The following is an 18,865-nucleotide window of genomic DNA, read 5'->3' as shown; positions in this document are numbered from 1 at the left end:
ACTCAATACCTTCCGCCAGAGCATCCACCTTAGACTTCAATTGTGAAAGGAGATAATTTTGATATTTTAACATGTGAAACTGGCAATTCAACGCCCTCATGGCTAAAGTGGAAGAAGTATACACTTTCTTTCCCCATCTATCCAAAGCCCTTGCCTCTTTATCAGGAGGAACAGGATTTTTAACAACAGAAGCCTTAACTCCTTTAGGCCCCTGAGAGACAGTTTCCGGGTCTGCCCTAGGACTCTTAAAAAGATACTTATGAGCTTCAGGCACCCCATAGTACCTATCCGGTTTAACTGGGGCAGGAGGCAAAGAATCAGGGTTCAGGGAAGCCTCTGCAAAAACATCTTCCACCACATTCAGAACAGGAGGTATAGCTAAAGGCCTATGCTGGGGTAAAACAAGAATTCACTAAGCCTCTTCCTGGAATCAGAGAAATCCTGACCTTCCCATTTAAAATGCTCCCTCATGGAATGCAGAGTCTCTGAAAATGAAAAATCCTCAGGAGGAGAAGCTGAAGGAGTAGAATCATCCACATCAGAATCAGAATAAGGAGGAAACTCCTGCAAGTCTTCAGCAAGACTCAGAAGCCTCGAACACTGCTCAAAACTCTCAAACTCAGGCTCCACCCTAGGCCTCTTATCAGGAGGGGGCATAGAACCTCTAATCATAGTAATCAAATCTTCTGCCATTTTAAGCATATGTTTCTTAGGCAAAGATCCTGAAGAGCTAGGAGAAACCCCACTGAAGTTAAACCCGGCCTGCCTCTCAAAGAAGCCTTGGAAACAGAAGGGAGGCTCTAACCACCTTAGGAAGAGAGGGAAGAACAGCCACCTGAGAAGCCCCTTCAGCCTGGCCTACCTCCTGAGAGGACACATCCTGTAACAGTAAAGTCTCTCCCTGAGACTCCAAAGAAACTCCTGGCAAAACCTCCGGCTCCACTGAGCCTTCTAAAGAACCGACGTCCGGGACTGCCGGTTCTTCCACTCTAGGCTTTGCTGCTTTGTCCTTGCGCTTTTGAAGCGGGCGCCGGTGCATCCGGCGGCATTTTATAATTACAACGCTTCCCAAAACTAACCTGGCACAGTCTAACCTTCTCTTAATAGTGCGTTTGTTAAATCTAGCACAAGAGCGGCATCCAACAACGTCGTGCTCAGGCCCTAAACAAGGTATACACAAGGTATGGTAATCCCTATGAGGTATCTGTTTCCCACAAGAAATACAGTTATTCACTTTTCTGACATCCGGTTAAATACTGAGGCAAGAAAAACAAAATATTCCCCAACGGGGTACTTAGCCAACTTTGATTCGGTCTGAAACTCCGACTTCAGAAAATTTCAGAACGCCAACCTGCACTCGCAAAACTGCTTCTGCATCGGACCATGCGGCAAAAAAGACTGAGGATATGACGTCGGTCATGCGCATTAGTACCCTGACGTCCTGGCGTCAGTCTAATGCGCCTTGACCGGCGTCAGCCATATACTTTGGTATTCGGGCCGACTGGACAGCGGACTACCCAATGGTTAGGACTGCAGCAATGTGGAATGAAGAACATCTATATTCAACACCCATTGGTCTTGGGTGATCATGTGCCAATTTTTTGAAAAAAGTGTTAGCTTTCCCCCTAGGGGTGCGGTCAACTGGTAAGAGCTTGGCATTTGCAGAGGGAAGTCATTGTGACTGTTTCCTATAAGGTTGTGATTTGTCTTTTCCTCCTTTGGGGACTGTAGCACCCCATTGTTTAGGTCTGTAGGAGCCCTGGGGCTGAGATCTGCCTCTTGGGTGTCTCTATCTGCCTCTTTGTGGCCTGTCTGACACTGGAAAGGACCAATTTTTTGAAGGCCAGTTTCTGCTAAATCTAGGTGGTTGAACCTGTAAGAAATCTTTCACAGTTTGCATTGACTTTGCTTTATCCTCCATTTTCTTTAACACCTCTTCTGCCTTAACACCAAAGTATCATGCTGTAGTGGAGCATCCAATAATTTCATTCTAACATGGTCAGGTAAACTTTGTTCTTTCAACCAAGCATGTCTTCGAATAACTGAGCCTGTAACTGCGGCTCTACAAGAAGCCGCTAATGAATCAAAACCACATTGCAGAGTATGCTTTCCCACTTGTTCAACTGCATGCAATCAATCCTGCATTTCTTTACAGTCAGGACCTCCTGTATTTGTAACCATTTTCTGCTTTAACAATGACGAGAGATACTGCTGATATTTAAGCATGTGAAACTGGCAGTGTAAAGCTCTTACAGCTAAAGTAGCAGAAGTGTAAACTTTTTTCCCCCATCTGTCCAGAGCTCTGGAATCCCTATCTGATGGGACAGGATTTTTGGCAGTGGAAGCTTTAACCCCCTTTAGGACCCTGAGAAATAGTTTCTGGGTCTGCAGCAGAGTTTTTGTAAAGGAATTTATGAGAGTCAGGGGCCCTGTAGTACCTGTCTGGCTTTACTGGTTCAGGGGGTAAAGAATCTGGAGACAGACTGGATTCAGAAAAAACATCATCAACAATATCAAGCACAGGAGGGATAGCTAGGGGCCTGTGCTGAGGCAATAGAAGGAAATCTCTGAGCCTTTTCTTGGATTCTGAGTAATCCTGGCTCTCCCAATGGAAATGTTCCCTCATGGTGTGCAGGGTTTCCCCAAAAGAGTAATCCTCAGGCAGTGAGGCTGAAGGAATGGACTCTTCAGCATCAGAGTCCTCATAGGGAGGGAGAGAATAGCCCTGGTCAGAAGAAGAATCAGAGGAAATGGAAACCTGATCTGAGGAATCATAATCAGTGTCTTGCCTAGGCCTTTTGTCAGGAGGGGGATGGGAGCCCCTGATTAAAGTGATTAGGTCTTCGGCCATTTTAAGCATCTGTTTCTTTGGCATGGATGACTGTTCTGGAGAATGCTGCACTTGTTTCTTTGTCTTTAATGGAATTTTTGACTTTGCCTTCGCTGCTGTAGTAGCTTTAATTGTAAGCTGTGAAAGTCTGAAAACACCCACAGAAGCCTGCCTGCTCAGCGGCTCTGGACCCATCTGAGGGTATATTTTCCGTAGGCCCAATACCTTGAGTTCCACAGGCTTCGGTGTCTCCACGTGGCTGTCGATTACAGCCTGTGGCTCTGAGGTAGCGGATGTCAGGGGCTGCGAAAATGCCTCACTGAGAACTGGCGACTGGCCTAGAAGAGGCTTTCGTCGTCGGTTTTGGAATTCGGATGCCTGTCTTTTCTTTGTCCTTGTATTTTTTATACATTCCAGTCGTCAGTTGTTTTGACGGCATTACGTAATTAAATCTTCGTCCAAAATAATGTAAAGCAAATTCAAACAGACGTTGAATAGTGCGTTTATTGAATCTAGCACAAAACTGACAACTAGTAACGTCGTGGTCAGGGCCTAGGCAAGGAATGCAGTAAGAGTGAAAGTCCTTAAGAGGTATTTCCTTCCCACAAGAAATACAATTATTAACTTTTACTGACATTGGTCTGGAGCAAGAAAAAGTTTCCCCAACGGGGTACTTAGCTTTATTGAAGACACTGGTTCTGAAATTCAATTTTGAAAATCTCAGGAGTCGGCCGACCGGCACTTGCAAACTGCTTATGCTTCGGGCACTGTGCAGCAAGAAAGACTGGAGAAAATGGCATCGGTTGCAACTTTTATACCCCAGGTGCACTGACGTCAGGGAAGAGGTGACAGTAACCGACGCTGGACCAAGACTTTGGAACTCGGGCCGACTACGGGTCGCCTGCCAGCAGGATAACCCAAGTGTAATGGCTGCAACAGTGAAACACGATGAACATCAGCATGCAGTACACAGTTGGGGGGCAGTGGGGAGTGCCACCCCCCACATAGGCTTCAGTTTATACTAACCCTCGTGTGGGATTGGAGTACAGTAGGAAAAGGGCAGATTTCCTAGATCGCACTACAGTGAGGAAAGGGCAGATTTCCTAGATCGCATTACAGTAAGGAAAGGTCAGATTTCCTAGATCGCATTACAGTGGGAAAAGGGTAGATTTCCTTATTGGCATCATACCAGTAAGTGCAACCTACCCACTGTTTCATGTATGTTGGCTTTGTTTACGATGATGTGAACTTTCGATAACGCAGAGTTTCAATGTTCAGTGTTCGATTATATGCTGTTCCATGGCCGTTTCTTTTGATTGCTGAACATAGAATCGTACACACCTACTCTATGGACAAATCAACTCTAAGATGGGAGAAATATCTTAAAGGTTGGGAGTCGATGCTTGCGAACATGTAGAAATCGCAATATAAGAGGATCCATTACAGTTTATACAAGGATCCGGCGCAGTTTTCACAAACTCCTCCTCTACACACAGCAAAATACAAGTTCTACTTAGAAAAAACTCGGCTGCAAAAATGAACTGTGACAGTCAACAAATCCTTGTTTGTAAGGTACAGATGTTTTATTCTATTTCACTTAAGTTGACTTAGCAAAACTCCTAGGCTATGCAAGAAAAATAAGTTATTTTGTTCCGTTGGCCTTGTCTCTTTTAATAAATGCTAATGAAAATTAATAAAAATCACAGCTGCAATGTGTCAATGGCTTGAACAGGAAACAATAATGCAGGACTTCGGACAGGTCACAATTATATGCATAACGGCAGCAGCCTCAGATGCAGATGTTGCACTCCCATACACACAAACACACACAAAGTTTGCACATGTGACTTTGTCTAAAAAACTTCACAGATAGATCTGTGATTCTGAAAAAATTAACATGTCAATGTCTTCGGAAGGAAATACACTCATTTTTTTAAGGATTGTCTTAAAATACTGTTATCCATTTGCTCACTTTTATAGTTATGGCAGCTGTACTCTGGTCTGTCACCATTTTGACAGGCCTTCCCTCCTATATTTCATGTGTCCCATATAAAATCAACGGGCCTAACCTTCTACATTTCATGTGTGCCATATAAAAACTCTATTATCCATGCTGCTTTTTTACTGAGTATTTATATAAGCAATCTAATTATTACAGACTGTTAATATAACATGTACAAAAAACATCTGTGGTCACAGTTGTAAAAGAAGCGTACAGCTAAGGTGAGATGTAAACAAACATAATAAAGATTTTTTAACCTTCGATACTGCTGCCCTAGCATTTGTACTGCAGTTGTCAGACTAGAGAAAGCACAGTTAACACAATTATGCAGAACAGTTCAGAAACTCAAGTTTATTGGTATGCTGTTTAAAATCTCAGGGCTATTCAACATTACTTGTTATGGTTTGTTTTAAATTGAAATTTTGACTTTGTGTGTTTTTTAGATTAGCTGAAAGCCTTTGGTTGAAAGGCACTGGCTGGTTCTGCTGCTGTTCCTGGTATTTAACACCAGGAGTACAGAAAGAAGGGCTAGTCGAATTTAAGTCTGGTGACAAGGAAGATTACTTCATCTTCTAAAATTAATTTTTTCCACATGCAGCTGCTGTGGATTGTGATCACACTTGGTAAAAATTTTAGCTGTGGGGGAACCAGTGGTGTGGATTTAAACAGACTGACAGTGCGTGCACTTATCAGTGAGTTGTCAACGTCCGTGCAGCATTTGTGACTTGCGTGCATCTTAAGTGTGAGATGTTTGTACTTTGACATGTTTTGTTTTTCTTGCATTACTCATTGTTACTGTCCAGTATAAATGCCTGGACAACCAGCTTGGGGACAGCAGCTGTCCCAGACTTTAGAAGTGACACTAATGGGTCACTGTCAAGTAATCTTTGTGTACATCTAACTGCTTACCACAAGTGATGGTTCTGTGAAGCAGGAATAAAACACCAGCAAAAGGTAAATCTTCAAGTTGGTGCTAACCTCACATCATCACCGTCTTCAGGACCTTAATGTTGGGAAACGAACTCCTTTCTGATACTTTGGTGTGCTGTCTGTTAATACAGATTTCAGCAGGCCAAAACCAAGTAAATACAGAAGAGCAAAGCAAATCTACCATTACGGAGTTCCATAAAAAACAAAAAACGATATGTCTGAGGTTTCCCATTCTTCTCCAACTTTATCATTGAAAATCCCTTTGTAACTGAAGACATAATCAAATCTAGCAGTGGAGAAACTCTGATACGCATTTCTTGTTTTGTGATGTGAAATGTGTGGGAAGGAAGAGACTCCACAGGCAGTGTTTCTCAGAACTTAGAGACCACTCTTTTGTTACTTAAAACATATCAAGCAACCAATGTAATAAGGAGTGAAATAAAAACATTAACATTATAAATAAAAACATTAACATTATAACCTTGGTAACGTTTAACATACATATAGGTATAGCCAAAAACCTTTCAAGATGCAATGACTATCTAAATTTCAACACGTGGCCCCTGCAGGGTATTGAGGGTTCACAGTAAAACAGCCATGCCAGCTACCCAATATAAGGACACATGAACATTCAGAGGGAGTCAAGCTGGCCACAGTTGTCAATTGGCTGTTGATACGTGTTTGTTCTACTAACTGCTGCCTTACTCCCAGCTGACCTGATTTTATTTACTGTATTAATAACATCTGTTATCTCAGTTGGGGGGGGTTGCTGCCAGCATCTTGTGCAAGGTTTTCTGGCTGCTAGTAGTACTAGATTTAACATATTAGGGAGACTTCATTAAAAACCTAGCGGCTGTAGTGACAAGCTAGAAAAAGAGCTCTTGCAATTAATATGGGGGAGGGGTAGTAAAGGTTTTTTTCCCCATGGAAGTTGCAATTTTCCTTTAAACTTATCTAGCTTATGGTATTCCCAAAACATATAAGACGAGTCACCCAGGTCATGGCTTAAATACATCAAGCAATGTAAGCTAAAGACTGGGCAGGATTCCACAATTTAGAAGGGGTGTGAAAATATTTACACATGCACTGCCACCCAAAAAAATCTGAATTTACAGGATTTGGTAGAGCACCTATTGGCAAGGAGGAGTTTCCAGAAAGCATTTTGAGGATCAACAATGCCCAGCTCCGTTTCCCAGTTGAAGTAAACATTGTTGGTAGCCTCTAGTATTCCGTATAGATGACTCGGCACTGCTTTGGAAGGAGCAGAATTTGCACAATTGTCTAGGCCTAACAGTTTGCTTTATCCAGCCAACCTTTGCATACTCTTCTTTGCTGACAGTAGTTCATATAATTCCTGATGTATAGCCCCTTTACCAAATGCATTAAGGAATTCTCAGCTTTCAAGGAATTGGTCATCCTCTAACAGTTGCTCCTAATATCTCAATCCCCTGACCTGCCTCACCATAATTGAGAGGTGAACTGTTTGTGCTCTCCAGAAAGATGCCTCAGTTATGGGCAATAGCTCAACTTTCCAATTTGGATGGTCCAAATTTAAGGCCCACTTAACGTTTTTTAATCCCTTCTGGAATATCCATCCTTCTCTACCCGTTAAGAGACTTCCTGAATTAAGTAGTTTACCACAGTAGGTAGCGGGCTGGCCAAGATGAGATATCATAATGCCCTTCCAGCAACTAGCCATGTCACGATTAATGAAATCACAGAAAAACTTGAGCCTATCAGCTGTTAGATAAAGGACAAAGTTGGGGGCACCCAACCACCCCAACATGAGTGGAAGAGATATGATCTCCCATGCTAGCCCAGGCTTGGTATTAGTTCTTTAGAATGGTTATGAATGACTAGAGAAAGCCTTAGGACTGCAAAACCTAAAATAGAAAGGAGCACCTAATGCTGACAAAAGCCTTTTCAGCATTACAATTGATTAGAGCTAACATCTTGCCACATTTGCTAAAAGATTTACAAGGGAATGAGGTTAACAAATGTCACAGTGTGTCTGAGTGTTGGTTACAATGACATAATGAGCTTCATTGTGCCTGGGCTGTGACTGCAAGAGTTGGATTGCTTCTAAAATCATTTGGCCTACAAAGCTGATAAAAGTATACTTTTTTTGCATTTGCTCTGTTTCAGTTATATTTAACACTTCTGTACTGTATTTACTTATTTGGCTGAATTTATCACTGTTTTTCAGTCTGCACTTGTTCCAGTACAGCTCTTAAAAAAGCTGCAAAAGCTGTTCAGAGTTTTGTGTTGTGAACATTTCTCAGGGTTAGTGAACTTATTTCCAGGGACTCCTGATACTGCAGGAATTCTTACTTATGTTGTAAGACATATGTTACTGCACATGAGCTCAAAGCCAGTTTGTTTTACACTGGAATGTTTCTTTTACACTCTAGTGGGAGCAGAGAGCTAAATTCAGCTCATCCAAGGTGGGAATTACCGGGTGATAGCTTATTGCCTTTTTATCCAATTGGCCTGAAGGTTTAACTTCATCAAAGTCTTTTATCCTGCTCACCATAAAAGCCTTGCGAACGAGGTTCCCTGTGCTTGCATATAAACAAGCCTCTCTAGTTTAAAATTCTCTATAGGAAACGCTCTCCATGGTCTCCCACTGTTCACAAGTACTCAAAGAGCTGCCAATTTGTTCAGAAGGTGGTACCGTTGTAGGTAATAGTATATACTAATAAACACACTCATTTTAACCCTTAAATGACCCTCCCTTACTCCTCCCGTTTAGAAATTACATTTCCTTGCCTTACATAGCATAGGACAGATTTAGACTTGCTGAATCTAGACTGCTGGGTATTACTGTGTGCTTAGACCAGCCATCTTACATTAAGAGGGCCTCCCTGCACCCTCTCAGAAGTGCATAGCTCAAGACCCATCTGAGTTAGGGGGGCTCAGTTTGGGCCTTTCCCAATGGTAGTTGTGTTAAAACGGTTTAAATTTGCCTGTATATAAGCCTCACATTTGTGCGGGTTTACACTCAGTTTACTAGAGCTGCTCACCTTTAGCCAAAGGTCGGGAGTGCACCTGCACTGAAACACAAGGCATCCACTGAATGAACTGAAAAATAAGTATATTTTAATCCAGCACTGTACTTTAACTGTATTTAATTGGATTACTGATTCATTTTTGCTGTTTTGACTAAGTCCAGCTAGCCCACTTCCTTCCCAAATACCAAATTCAGAATAATCCTGCCACAATGAACGGGCAGTTTTCCATCATTTCTGCTGCCAGCTTGATTGATATGAGCCTCGTGAGGCAATTGCTTCATGTGCACTGACAACCATTTACTCCTAAAGCATACACCCTATGTGAGAGATGCAAATAAACTCACCTTGGAGTCAATTCTCTCATGTAAACACAAACTATAGAGATCAAACAGGTTGTCAGCATACACGCTTCACCTCTCACACAAAATAAGGTCACAACACAAACAGTTGTCTCCCTCACCAGACTGGACAAACAGAGGGTCACGGTCAGTAGCATGTCAGGTGCTAGGACCAGACAAATCACGCATGCACTCAAGTCACTCAACTAGTACCGTTATGACTCTGTCATACTCCTTGTTAGAGTGAATGACTTGAGACGTACCTCTCTGGACTATATGAAGAGAGACATGGCAGAATTCTCCGATTATTTGTCCCAAACCGATTTGTCCCTAGCCCTAAATAGTATCCTACTCTTGCCTAGGATGATGCCACAATATAAACAAAAAAGGATTAGCGCAGCTTCTGTCGTCAGTCCAGGGGGGGATCCAGTATGTCTCAGCCTGGAAGGATTATGGTAGACCGACCTCGTTGCTTTGTTAGATATGGTCTGCACCTGTCCTCCCTAGGATTTCAGATACAGGCAAAGGACCTTGCCTCCCCCATAGTGCCTTTTTTAGGCAAGTCAAAACAACAAATTTTCCAGTGTAACAAAATCTAATAGAGACAAACTCAGAGTCATATTGCTTAATGCTAGAAGTTTAGACATGAAACAGCACTCCGTGGAAGCACTCCTCACTTTGGAGGATGTGGATGGCTGTGCACTTACCAACACATGGTTCAAGGCTGCTAAGAGCACCCCAGCCATGCAAGGCTATAATGCCTTCCACATGTTCAGACCTCAAAATGAACACGAAGCAACCAAAGGTGGAGGTGTACCCCATCGTCATTAAAACCAAATACACTTCAAGACTGGTCAAACAGCATGAGTCTCTCAAACAACACCATGTCCAATTAACTATTGGGAAAGTACCCTACCACATTATTGCTAGCTACAGATCCCCCACCATGAACCGGGATAAGCACACCGCCTACCTCGATCTACTGGAACCCCTCACCATACAGCCCAATACCTTAATCATGGAAGACTTTAACTATCCTTCCATAGATGGGGGACATGCACAAGCAAACAGACGCTTGCCCGGACATTCCTGGACATTAACACAAATGCTCTGGAACAGAGTCTGCACCCCCCACTAGGGGCTCTAATGTTCTGGACATACTGCTCTCCAACATGGGTGGGATCATTGTACTTCCCCATATGCGACGCCCTCCCTGGTTAGGTCAGACCACAAATCAGTCTCGTTTGAAGCAATTACTGGAACTAACACCCTCATAGGAACAAAAATTATAAAAAAAACTTCACCAAAGCTAACTACAGCCTACTAAGCAATGGTATAAAAAGCATCATACCACCTGCAATCGGACACAAGGGGTATGTACAAACACTTTAGTGACTGTGTAAACTCTGCTCTACCTGACCGGATCAAAACCAGGTCTTAACATAAAAAGCCACTGTGGTGGACTTCAAGGGTAAACAGATTATACAACAAGAGGAAGAAACTGTTGTCCAAAAGCAAAAGGGATATCACTCCGCAGAGGAAGAGTTCCCTCCTGAGCCTAAACAAGAAAATCAGAAATCTTGTAAAGTCTTCTAAAGCAAATTACGAAACTAAGATTGCACTGGTTGCCAAGGATAATCATCAGACATTCTTTAACTACATCCGGAGTCTAAAAGGGATCGCCCAGCTATGTGCCAAACTGGTTGTAGATGGGATCACTGGTTTTAGATGGGATCACTCATACTACACAAAAGATGTCACACACCTGCTAGCTGACAGATTCAGCACAAACTTCACCCCCTATCCCCACCTACCAAATCCCCAAGGCATACCTGACACCAGCCTTCTGGCTAATATCTCTATAAAACAGGTCATCGCTGTGCTCAACAAGGCAAAAAACATGGCCTCACTGGGACCAGATAATATCCCAGGTTGTTTAGTGAACAATCTAAAACAAGACCTAGCGGACTCGCTTGTCATTCTCTTTAATCATAGTTTGAGAACTGGCTATGTTCCTGCAGAATGGAGAACAGCACCAGTAATTTTCTTGCTCAAAGGGGGAAGCACTGACTGACCCTGGGAACTACAGACCCAAAAGTCTAACCAGCCTCATTTGAAAGGCCATGGAAAGAATCATCATGAACCTTATCAACAAGGACATAGGTGACCTCCCAACCCAGTTTGGCATGGTTAAGGGTGGATCATGCTTATTAAACCTGGCAGACTTCTTTGATAATGTCACCAAAGCCATGGATGAAGTTAAGACAGTGCACACAGCCTATCTTGACTTTGCCAAGGCTTTTGACACAACTCCCCACTCTGGCATCATTGAGAAACTCTCACAGATTTGGGTTAACCCTTATGTTACTAGATGAGTAGCAAACTGGCTCACTCACAGAACACACTGTCAAAATTGGTGACTACCTCAACTAATAGACCAATCACCAGTGGCATACCACAGGGGTCTGTGCTGGGCTCCTTACTGTTTGGCATTTCTCAGAAGTCCAGGCCAAAGCAGATGGCGTCTGGCTCACCAAGTTCACTGATGACTGCAAACAGGGAGCAAAATCACGGAGCCCCCCATCAATGATAACATACTACAGGAAGGACCAACACAAACTGCAAAAACAGGGAGCAATCACCCAGTGCCCCATCAATGATAACATACTACAGGAAGGGCCAACACAAACTGCAAAAACAGGGAGCAAACCACGGAGTGCCCCATCAATGATAACATACTACAGGAAGGGCCAACACAAACTGCAAAAACAGGGAGCAATCATGGAGTGCCCCATCAATGATAACATACTACAGGAAGGGCCAACACAAACTGCAAAAACAGGGAGCAATCAGTGAGTGCCCCATCAATGATAACATACTACAGGAAGGGCCAACACAAACTGCAAAAACAGGGAGCAATCACCGAGTGCCCCATCAATGATAACATACTACAGGAAGGGCCAACACAAACTGCAAACAGGGAGCAATCAGTGAGTGCCCCATCAATGATAACATACTACAGGAAGGGCCAACACAAACTGCAAAAACAGGGAGCAATCAGTGAGTGCCCCATCAATGATAACATACTACAGGAAGGGCCAACACAAACTGCAAAAACAGGGAGCAATCAGTGAGTCCCCCATCAATGATAACATACTAAAGGAAGGGCCAACACAAACAAATGACAGGTGCTCTAATAAATGCAAAAATGCATTATTATTCTCCATGGTATAACAGATCTCCCTACAAATTACAAATATTAGTAGCACCCCCTCGAGTTCTAACAGTGGTGCTAGACCCGGGAACACAGGCTAAATAGCAATCTGAACTTTGACCATCAAGTTTCCACAGTGGTAAGGAAAGCCTTTTACATGTACCTCACCAGACACCTGCAGCAGCTGGAGAAATACAGGTACTCCAAGCCATGACCCAACATGGACAGGCTGAAATCCCGGTCACTTTGCTCTGTATCTTACAGGCTGCTGAGTGGTGACTTGTGCCTGGCTTACAGGGCAATCTCCAACCCTGCCCTAATGGAAATGCTGCACATCCGGAAGTCAAATGGCACAAGAGTCACTCGCTCTAGGGATCTCAACCTAGCTTGTGACATTAACAGATCATGCTGGAGGGAGACGCATCTCCTCCCAGAGACTGCCATTTCTCTGGAACAGACTCCCTATTCAAGCAAAACAGAGCTCCTCACTGACCCAATTCAAACACAACCTAGGTAACTGGATGGGAGACTGCAAATTCACCCCTGGGGTGACACCCATGTTCCTCATGGACAGCGGTAGCCTGTGTTGGTCACAGACCTGCTCTGTTCATAAATTCATTCTGCGAACTACCCATAAAAGAAAAAAAATGGGGATACTTGGGATTAACACGGCTTCTAAAGGCTCTAGGGCCTCTAGCCTACTAACCTCCTATGAACCTATATAATTGTACGTGTTGAACCCTTTTATAGAAGGCACTAAAGGTGTTTTGTAGCTCACTTTGGAGAGTTTGATGACATTCATCAAGTATTAAGTTAAATGTTTGAAGTCTTTATGACATTTTTTTCACTCTTGATGCTATAATTATTAGTGGACACCCTCCAAAAAATTCTACTTATTTGCTTTGCTTTCACTCTGTCATTCGTGGCTTGTCTCATTCAATGAAGCTTTGAATTTGCTGGCCAGGTTAAAATGACCTTGTGATGCAGCTGGTTAATTGACCAGAGTTCTTTTGTTTGAATTTAAGCAGTTTTTGATTTTTATTTATGGATTTATTTTTTTGTGTACAGTTTAAGTTGAGGATGTAGTGTGATCAGGATATGGGCAAAGTGGGACTTAGGAAACTGCAGGGGTGGAGCCCACTTAACTCATCCTCTAGGGCTCCATTTTAACTAAGGCTGGCAGTGATGAGGCTCACTAAGTCCTCTGAAGTTCTCTGATTTTTATATGTGCAACTAAATATGTTTTACCTCTCGTATGATCCCTTAAGGCTGTTGTCCTACCCCAAAGTATGCGCCTGTAAACAGATATTACAATGCCTAGTGCATGTACATAGCAAACAAAAAAAAAACATTATACATAAATGTTTATTTTAAAGGTAATAACATTTGTGCACAACCAGTTTACCATACAAAAGGAACACTGAACATGTAAGCTACTGCAATATTCTTCTGAGATTTACAGGCAACTTGATCTGAATGCCTTCCCAGCCATGCTACACAAGGACATACATTTGCAGTAGTAAGTAGCAGGTAGATTTATTAAACTAGTAACGTAAATACAATGCAGCTTTAAATGCAGCAAAATTGTAGTAACACTGCTTTAAAAGCAGCACAACTGTAACTGCAAGTAAGCAGACATACTAGGAATAAAAAAAGTCTGTAAACACAACCTTTATGTTCTCTTTACACATTTCCATACAGTTCATAGGTAGGTAACTAGGCTATCGGCCCAAGGGCCTACGTAAGCCTAGCCAACAAGGTTCCTGTAAACACAACCCTTATGTTCTCTTAATACATTTCCATACAGTTCATAGGTAGGAAACTAGGCTATCGGCCCAAGGGCCTACGTAAGCCTAGCCAGCAAGGTTCCCTGGCTTACGCCACCCAAGAAAGTTATTTTCCTGTGCCACTGTCGAGCAGAGACACAGAAGTGATCCCCGGGGTGTATTTCCTATTTCCTATCCACTCAAGATTTTTCCTGAAGAGTGCTAATGAAGACCTTTGCTTGACATAGATTGGTAGCCTTTTCCAGAGTATGGGAAGTCTCTGGGACAGGAATCTATCCCTCCAGCATGTCCGGTTTATTGTAGTGACAAGGTTTAGGTCCCTATACCATGTAGCTTGGAGTGATTGGGATTTCTTTAGGTGTAGCATGTCCAACAGCTCTGGGCTTGACATAGCTTTATATGTTAGGCAGAGATCACCTGCGATATTCTACAGAGTAAAGCTGGAGTTTTTTGAGGCGGTCAGTGTAGGGCATTTGTCTGAGGCCAGTAATCCTCTTTGTGAAGTACTTCTGTGGCCTTTCCAGCTGCTGCAGATGTCTTGTGAGGCACATTCCAAAAGGGGCGTTGTTCTCTATAATGGGTCTAATGAGTGCCGAGTAGAGGGGAACAATGACCTCTTTTTTCCTGGATAAGAACCCTTTTATGATGAGGTGTGCCACATAGAATGACTTCCTGACTACTGTGGTGATGTGACAATCAAAGGAGAGACTACTGCCCACCTGGGTCCCAAGGTCTCATCACACATTCGGTGTTAAGTAAACTGCTGCCTATGTGGTAGTTCATGGGTACAGAGTTTTTACCAAAGGGGATGACACTACACTTTTTGACATTAAGCTTGAGGCCATGGCTCTGACACCAGGCATGTCTCAGCGAGGCCCTTCTGTAGGATGTCCACATCATTTAGGGACTTGACTATGGCTCCTAGTTTGCAGTCATCTGCGAGCTTCATTAGCCAGAGGCCTTCTGTGTTAGCCTGTACTTCTGAGAAGTAGATACTCCACTTGTCACTGCTTTGAGATCAGATTTGGAGTCTGCAACTTTTATAGTGTGGGTTCTGTCAGTGAGCCAGTTGGCAACCCATCTTGTGATGTAGGGATTTATACCTAGTTTAGTGAGTTTAGCTATAATTCCAGAATGGGGGATGGTGTCGAAAGCCTTGGCGAGGTCAAGATAGGCTGTGTGAACCACCTTACCTTCAACTACGGCTTTGGTGACTGCCTCAAAGGCGTTGATCAGGTTCAGGACGCATGATTCTGCCTTTCACAAACCCGAAAAAGGTGGGATCCAGAGTTTGGAGGCTACCAATGTCTTTGTTTAGGAGTTCCATGAGGATACGTCCCATGGCCTTGCAGACCAGGCTCGTCAGGCTAATAGGACGATAGTTCCCGAGATCAGTGGTGGCTCCCCCTTTGTGGAGTGGGATAACTGTTGCTGTGTGCCATTCAGTGGGCACAGAGCCTGATGCAAGGGTATTATTGAACATGGTGCGTAAGTGGGAAGCCAGTTCGTTCTGAAGTTCGTGTAAAACACAGCCTGGGATGTTGTCTGGTCCCATGGATGCTGTGTTTTTGGCTTTAGAGAGTGCAGCTTTTACCTGCATAGTTGTGATTACAGAGACTCTGCATTCTTCCTGTATAGATATAGGCCCATTAGTGGGTTGGTGGGGGGGTAAAGTTAGCAATGAACCTGCCAGGATGTTGGCAATATCAGTTGGTTCTGTAATTTTCGTGCCGTTGTGCTGTAACTCAGAGCAGATCTAGATGCCGCCATCAAGATTCCTGACAAAGCTATAGAATGCTTTATGGTTTTCCTTAGAATTAATGGCAATTTTGTTTTCATAGCTAGCTTTGGAGGATCTTATAAGGAATCTCAGCTTCTTACTGAGGCTGATCAGGGAGCTCCTCCACTCATGGGATTTTACTATTTTGCAAAAGTTTCTTCTTTCTGTTGTACAGTTTATGGCAGGGGACCACCAGATTGGCTTCCTTTTTTTGGAGGACAACGTCTTGGTTCTGTTTGGGATAGCACGATCCATGCACTCGTGTAAGTGCTTATAGAGTGCATTTGTGTAGGATTCAGCAGTTGTAACTGTGCTGTCCCATCTGCATGGGTGTCATGAAGTTTACGCAGTAGAAAACCAACGAACCTTGAATCCTGGTGTGTAGAAAAGTTCTCCTTTATTGAAATAGAACCAACAATATCCACAAACAAACAGGAACGACTAAGCGCTTTCACCCTAGTAAGTAGGGCATCATCAGAGTATGATGCCCTACTTACTAGGGTGAAAGCGCTTAGTCGTTGTTCCTGTTTGTTTGTGGATATTGTTGGTTCTATTTCAATAAAGGATAACTTTTCTACACACCAGGATTCAAGGTTCGTTGGTTTTCTACTGCGTTACAAGTTTTCGTTTGTGGAGTCATGAAGTTTACCACTTCTGTCTTAAGAAGCATGAAGTTGGCTTTGGAGAAATTTTTTGCAGTGGTTTCCTTAATGGGGGGTGAGGGTGGGATGTGGATATCAAGGGTGATTAGCTTATGGTCGGATCGGACCAACGAGGAATTGACTTCAGGTGTGGAACACCAGTCACTCATGTTGGTAATGACTAGGTCTAGGATATTGTTGCCCCTGGTGGGGGTGTAGATAAGTTGAGCCAGGGCACTGGAGTTTATGAATTCCAGAAAGCGTTGAGCTAAGGAGTTGGTACATGAATAGTTTTTCCAGTTAATGGTGGGGTAGTTGAAGTCACCCATTATTAGGGTGTTTGGTTGAACCCTAATATTTTCCAGTACATCAAGAAAAGAGGAGTGGCTAATCCTGGGGCATGGTGGGGTATCTGTAGCAAGCTACAATTTGGACTGCAGTTTTTCCCAGACTTGGATAACCTTGGATGCATTATACTGAGCAACTAGCCTGGAGGTGTGGATATCCTTAATGAATATGGACACACCTCCGCCTTTGGTGTTTCGGTCCAGGTTACATGGCCGAAAAGTGTGGTATGAGTTATAGCCTGGTAGTGCAGGGGTGCTCTCTGGAGTCTTGAACCAGGTATCAATCACTGCACAGATATCGATGTTCTCCATTTTAAGGAGTGCCTCAAGTTAGTGCATTTTGAGATTTAGACTTCTAGCATTGAGTAGCATTACCCTAATTTTTGCTTGCCTGTTCCTGTTACGGTGGTGAATTTCATATTTGAACCTTGCCTAAAAAAGGCACTATAGGGGCAGGAAGAGCCTTAGCCAGTATTCGGAATCCCATGGGTGACAGGTGCAGGCCATCTGTGGCGAAGTATTGTGGTCTGTAGACCATGTCATCCCAAGCAGACAGATACTGGATCCCCTTAGAATGACTAAGTGAAAAGTGAAGATGGTACATGCATTATACCCCCCCTTCCTACATCCACGCTGCATACTTAATCATTCTGTCGATTATATATTTTTTAAACAGCTTATAAACACTCCTACAGAGTTGAAGCAGAGTGCCTGGTACAAATAGTTCTCTCATGACAAAATGCAAAGCTTACTCAAAAATTCTGCCTACAGCTACTCGGCCTTACGACATTTAACTGAAGAATAACAATCTGATGATTTACGACTTGCTTTTTACAACTCAACAATTTAACTTTTCTTTCTAAAACATAATCAGAGTGGCTCAACCACACACAGATTTTTTTCTGTAGGATTTTTCCCAGAATATGGATGCAGTATAAACGCACGTTCTTCCTCTGCAGACTTTAATATGCAGTTTAGAAAAGGAAGGGTAATCAATCTGCAAACGGAAAACACCTCAATAGGGTTTAGAAATAGTCTCGGACTTCTTAAATTTCACTATAGAAAACTCCACCCAATAGGCTCAGTTTTCTAAACACCAGTCAGCAATAAAAAAGGAGGAATGCACAAAAACACTGTTAAAAGACATGTGATGTGACAAACACTGACATATGCAAAATTTCATATCCTACTCACTGTAGACAGAAAATCCTTACTGTCAACTCACACAATGTGTTAGAAGCTTGAAAAAACGATGAACCAGTGTAATTAACGGTGTCATTTATGCTGTGTCTGTAAAGAATGTATACAATTTATATGCAATTGTTTTTCAGTTGTTTGTAACTGGTAAAAGAATTACCACAGAACCGTCCAAGACATTCCCATATTCCACTAAAGTAAGCAAATACATACAAAATGCACATTAAAACCTTAAAAGCAAATCAATAAGTGAACTAAATTCATGCTTTAGCTACAGCACATTGCTCAAAAAGCATAAAATGAAGCTTTAACAACTCAACCAAAGTTACATAGAAGTTTTATCTTGTCACATTACGCAAAATCCTTCTTGCGAACGGACTAGTGTTAGAACTGGCTGGTTTCAAACTCAAAATACCATCAAAGCAGATGACGTTAGTTTTCTCAACATCTAAATAATGATTCTAGGATGTCAACTTTTGTGTGGAGTCTGCATATCCTCCCTGTGTTCACATGGGTTTCCTTCAGGTTCTCTGGTTTCCTCCCACATTCCAAAGACATGCAGTAGGTGAATTGGACTCACTAAATTGGCCAGAGGTACGACTGGGCATGCGAGTGTGGGGTGGAAGAACTATGGCAGCAGGGTTAGCCACCCAGTGTTGCAAACTTTGGCTCTAGATGATTGTCACTGTTGAAGCAACACCCTGAACCCATGTGCTAAAGTGGGAAAAAGAGGTTGTGGATGGATGTCACCCTGTACGCATGCCTTCTCTAGAGGTGTTCTGTAGTTC

At 42.9% G+C, this 18,865-nt stretch overlaps 1 protein-coding gene across 1 annotated transcript in view; it reads right to left on the bottom strand.

The window, feature by feature from the left end:
• The window catches only part of LOC122815095 (plexin-B2-like), a 368,973-nt gene that overhangs the window by 202,592 nt on the left and 147,516 nt on the right, over nt 1–18,865 (bottom strand). The window lies entirely within an intron of this gene.

Source organism: Protopterus annectens, chromosome 11.part0 (genome assembly GCF_019279795.1).
Source record: "Protopterus annectens isolate FY-2018-M chromosome 11.part0, PAN1.0, whole genome shotgun sequence".
Lineage (NCBI taxonomy): Eukaryota > Metazoa > Chordata > Ceratodontiformes > Protopteridae > Protopterus > Protopterus annectens.
The sequence above is the reverse complement of the archived record's forward strand: the minus strand, read 5'-3'. Positions and strand labels throughout refer to the sequence as shown.